The sequence below is a fragment of the Corvus brachyrhynchos genome, unplaced genomic scaffold, assembly GCF_000691975.1.
Source record: "Corvus brachyrhynchos isolate BGI_N302 unplaced genomic scaffold, ASM69197v1 scaffold31, whole genome shotgun sequence".
Classification (NCBI taxonomy): domain Eukaryota; kingdom Metazoa; phylum Chordata; class Aves; order Passeriformes; family Corvidae; genus Corvus; species Corvus brachyrhynchos.
In genome coordinates, this window is record NW_008236196.1 from 3308257 (window position 1) to 3313472 (window position 5216).

Here is a 5216-nt window from a genome sequence, read left to right on the forward strand (position 1 = left end):
GGCGGGGCGCAGCAGGGAGGCAGCGCGCTGCCTTCTTGCATCAGCCTCGGGTCTCCTGACATTGCAAAAGGCTGTTTCGGCGATATTTGCCTTGGGTCCCAGCTCGGGTTCGTGCCGCCGAGTGGAGTTCAAAATGCCTAGCTGGAAAAACAAATAGAGATCAAAGAGGACAAAATGGATCCAGAATTTCTTCCAGATTGGAAAAAAAATTAACCAAAATGCAGATCTCCTGCACCGAGATTACAAAACCAAGGATTTTTCTCTTCCTCTTCAGTCACTTTTACCTCATTGTCATTCTTGAGGAATTACAGATCAACTCTTCCTCCTTTCCTCTTTTTAAAGAAAAAAAGAAGAAAGAAAGGCAGCTTTCTTTGCAAACCTGTCCTATAAATCTGTTTTCTAAAGAGTCAAGAGGGTTGTGTTGCCAAGAGATACTAAGGGGTTTAGACAGAGTGCCCACGTGAAAGTGGCTGTTCGGGAGGCAGGCATGGATTACGTTTTAAAGGTTATAACAGGTTAGTTCTCTCCTGCCATTTCTGCTCGGCACCTGGAAAGAGAGCGGGCCAGATCATCTCCCACAATCGTGAAAATAAACGTCGCTTGCAAACTAATCAGTTATTCACATTGTTTGTTCAGCACCGATGCTGGAAGGCAACTCCCCAATTAGGAGCCATTTCAGCTGTAACTGAAGTCATGCAAGCACTGCACGCTTTGTTTCTAGCCTGTTATATCTCTACTTTATCCAGTGACAGCCGCACATTAGGCTGTGCTTGGCTGTGCTCGATGGGAACTGAGGCGCACTCTCACTTGAGTGTGGCACAGAGCAGCTCCCTGCTGCCTTCCTGCCAGATTTGGCTGGTGGCACAATTCTTTCTGCTCTCCAGGAGTTTTTCCACCATCACCCAAAACAGGGGTTTCTTTGCCTCCCAGCTTCTCACTAAACTTGTACAGTAGCATCTGTTCCCCACCTCTAGGTGAGACAACTCTTTATTGGTGTCCAGTGATAACACCCTTTAACCCTCCCCTTGTTCCTTCTCCCCTCCCCTTCCTCTTCCCCAGAAGAGGAAACAGCAGATCAGGTAGAGTCGAGATCTGTCTGTCCTCAGGAGCTGCATAAAAAGCCTCATGCTGCCTTTTCTCCTAGGCTGGAGGATGGTGCAAATGAGAAAATAGTACAACAATGGAAAAAATGGTAGGGAAGAATTACAGGAGTTTAAGGGGAAAGGTTGCAGGGACAGACACGAGAGATGGCTAGAGATTCAGGTACCTGGGTGATGTGGGCCATATAAGTGCTCAGGCAGATCGACAGTGAGATCTGCCCTTCGGTTCTGTCCTTATTTGTCCGTTGGTTGTCCGGGCACTACGGTGATGGGAACGTTAGAAATACCAGCAGATCTCACGTAGGCAGCTTGGTGATGACTCTGAGCATGGCAGAAGGCATGACTCTTCACACGGGACTAGGGTTTGTGCTTTGATGATAATATTTATCTGGCTGTCAGGCTGATCTATCTAGCAAGCCAGGCACATTAGAGAGCATTAAATAAAAGCCCTGACAGAGTCTCAGTTGAGGAAGCAGAGTCCAGGATGTGTCAGGCAGCTTCCTGGAAGTGAAGGAGAAGGGATGAAGGAATTACGGTGCTCCTCTGGTGAAGGTTCAGGGGGATGACTCCTTACTGAACTAGCTGTTACGGTTGCTCCTACAGCAAGACTGGGATGGTGGGAAATTGCTTCATGGTTGGGTCTGGGCAGCACTGATGCCACAGGTGTCTGCCTCCACTGGTGGCGATAGCCTTTCCATGCAGGCAAGGGAGGGAAAGGTGCTTTTGCAGTGCCACCCTCCCCAGCTGATTGATTGTGCTGGGCGGTGTGCACAGTCCTCACGCACCATGGGATTAGAGAGGTTGCACTGTTGTCCCCTTCCAGTCCTACCTTTCTTAGAGAATGGGGGACAGGTGGTTATTCCCCATCCTCCTTCATCTGCGGGTCTTGCTGGCACACTGGTGACAGGTCACCCCTGATGACGGTCTGGGAGCTCTTCCTTTCCTGCCCTGAACAGCAGCAGGACCTGGATATACCAGCTGTATTGCCATAGGGAACAGGCAGTGATCAGACACTGAGGGAGGGAGAACAAGCCTGTGACTAGACTGTTAATGATCGCACACCCGCCAGGCTGCCTGCCTTTGGTGTGCCTCTGCACCACGCCACGATGGGGAGCCACCAGAACCTGCTTCCACAGCCCACAGGCAGCTGGGATGCAGCAGGTCACCTTCCCCAGTTCCTGTGCTCTGAGGACAGGCTGGAAAGAGGAGCACTCCTTTGGGAGCAGGGGAGAGGGATGTCTGAGGGGCTCACTGATTCCTGAGCAACCCCAAATCCATTCTCCCATCTGTTCTGTCAGAGGTGCCTTGGCTGTGCTGGCAGCTTGCAGGATTACTGACCTCTGTCTGCGTGTACAATGGAGAAGGAGTGCAATGAGTCCCATTCCCCCCCTCTCCTAAGTAGAAAACGCTGAGAATTTCTAGTGCCTAAGACGAAAAGTGCCTTAACTCCTGTCCCAGAGTCCCTCTCAAAGTGGATGGATTGTTTGTTCCAGTCCTAAACAGTTACAAAGCTCTTTTAATGAGGCTGCACAGATTAGGGGGAGGGGAAGAGAGAGAAAGAGTGCTGGTGGTGGTGGTGAGGGGGGTGATGGTTAGAGAGGAGTGACTTGATTAACCTTTTCTCTCCCTTCAGAGAAAAGCTTGCTTTGGACAGGGACTGGGGGAGAACGGAGACAGGGAAGGTGCAGACACATGGATGGTGTGAAGTGGGTTTATTTGTTTGGGAAGGTTTTACCCCACAGAGGGAGGGATGTGCATTTGCTACAACCTGCAAAGAGCACAGAAAGGAGCTTCCTCTGTCAGCCCTATTCTGGGCTCATTTATCCTACTCTCAAGGCCAAGCCAGGGGTTGCTTCCATGCTACTGTGAAATGTTGAAAATCTGTTGGAAGGAAATTGTGTTATACAGAACTCTTGGGTAATGCCAAAAGCCAGCAGAGGAGAGCATGACCTTCAGGCTCCTACCGAAGGGCACGGTTGGCCTGCTTGTCCTGAGGAATGTTTTTGGTTCCCCATGTCTGATATGTAGCAGACTGTTTTGAAGTGAGGCACAAGCCCCTGCCTCACCTGCTATTCTAGTGGACGTGCTTTGAGGCCACTAGGCACAGGTGAAAGGCACTGCTGAAAGGGCAGAAAAGTTTCTTGGAATAGTGAGCAGAGAGTGTGTTACTGATAGTTCTGGGAAACCTTTCTAGTTTCTGCTGAGAGCTCCCCTGGGAAAGCTCAGAAGCTCTTTGCCCACTTTGCACCGATCTCATTTCCCATCTTTGGGGTCGGATCACATCCCAGGTCCAGGTGAGCACTGCGAGAGTGTTCTGGCTCCTGCTCCACTACATCAGGGGCAGGGTGAGGTGCTGGCTAGGCATAGGTGAGTAGCGAAAGCCTGTGGCTTGCTTCTGCTTCTCATCACTTGTGCAGCCTGTGTGCTTGCATGTGAAGAGGCAGTGGGCTTGGCAGCTGGCAGGGCAGTTTTGCATAGAGAATGGGTAAAAATTATCCTCAAGGTGTCTTCAAGCTAATTTTGCTCAGTCTGTCATGGTCATTTTGTGTGTGAACCAGAAATCCCTCCGTGAAAAGTCTTCGGGGCGTTGTGACTTGAATAAACTGACTTGGCTCGTGATCCTCTTCCTGTGCCATAGCAGATTGAGGCTTTTCTGCCCTTGATGCAGTTTTCTTTTTACCCATAGATTGTCAGGCACTGAGTGGCTTTGGAAGGCCACTGCAGCCTCCGCTGCCTCCATTTTGTTTCTGCTGTTGCAGTGACCTTCACACTTCATGAATGAAACTGTTTCTAGGAACCTGCTTTTTCAAGTGTTGTCACAGCACTGAGACTGGGCACACAGCCGCCTCCTCCCCAGAGAAGAAATAGATCCACACATGGGGCAGCTCAGGTCTGGGCTGGTAAGTTATGCCCAAATACAGAAAGACTTTGGTTGAAATGAGAAAGAAGTTCGGTTAGGGGGACCTTAGACAAAGGGAACTATGCACAGACACAAAGGAATGTCTGGGAGAGGGGCTTCTAGCTGGCTCTCTTGCCCCCTCCTTTTAAAAGCTGACACTTTTGGCTGCTTGGATGGTGGTGCTTCCCCAGGGCTGCCTAGAAGACCATAGGTGGCAGATTCCTATTGTGAGCTTGGGGTGGACATGGCCTTAATTCTGTTCTGTCTTCAGCTACAAGATCAGAGGGCCTTTTTCTAAGCCTAAACACAGCATATTGCTGACAAAGCAGTATTTTGTATGGATCACCATGCTCCTTATAGGCCTCTGCTGAAAGGCAGCAGGTTCTGGGGTGGATCACACAGGTGGCAACATACCTCAGAGAAGTGAAGAAAGCTGGGCCTTTTCCATTTTGGTTCAGAACAGAACGGCAGGGGGAAGCCTGACTTGGCTGGAAAGTTACGTCAGAGCTAAAGCCCTCACGAAGAGCAGGAAGAGTGGCGTTCTTGTTTCACCTGGAATTAAAAAGGCTTCCTTAATAAAGTGGTGTAATATTTCTCCATACCATTTTAGGAGTGGGTTACCTGTCACCAGTCCTGCCTGCATCAGTGCTTTGGGAATGTCCCTAGTCCCAAAAGGCAGCAGGAGTGACTGCAGAGCTTGCAGCCTTTTCGTTCTCGGCCCAGGGGAAGCTGTGGAGCGCAGGAATGGGATTCATGCAGGGGCTGCGGACTGGGGACCGTTAGGTGAGGGCGCGCGTTGCCCTCCCTTCCGTCAGGGAGGAAGAGAACCTGGGCGGTTTGGCGGCGTCCGTCGGCAAAGTGGTGCTGTCACAGTTAATCGCCCTGACACCCGGCCAGATGCCGACACCTCCGTGGCCACCACTGCTGGGTGACAGGCATCTGTGACATTGAAAGGGCAGCAATGCCCTTCCGTGCCTGGCGGCCCTTCTCCCCCCTCTGCCCTCCCGGGCCAGATTCACCTTTACGGAGAGAAGCGGTGCCCAGGTCCATCTGTCGTGTCGGCAGCAGCAGGCCACCCCGTTACTGTTCTCCGCCGGGCTCGGATTTGCTCCCGGTGTTTGCCCGCGGTCACTGACAGCAGATCCCCGGGGACGCGTTTCTCCCTTTGGGGCATCTATCGGGCCCGCCACACGGCCCTGCCACCCCCGTCCACCCGC

The 5216-nt window shown here is 51.6% G+C and overlaps 1 long non-coding RNA gene across 1 annotated transcript; it reads right to left on the reverse strand.

Annotated features, from left to right (window-relative positions):
- Window positions 1-956: 956 nt before the first annotated feature.
- On the reverse strand, window positions 957-5101 carry LOC108448189. The gene is made up of 2 exons (XR_001863984.1): window positions 5019-5101; window positions 957-4551 (listed from the first exon to the last, which is right to left on the reverse strand). It is a non-coding gene; the product is annotated as an uncharacterized LOC108448189 (long non-coding RNA).
- Between the last annotated feature and the right edge of the window lie 115 nt (window positions 5102-5216).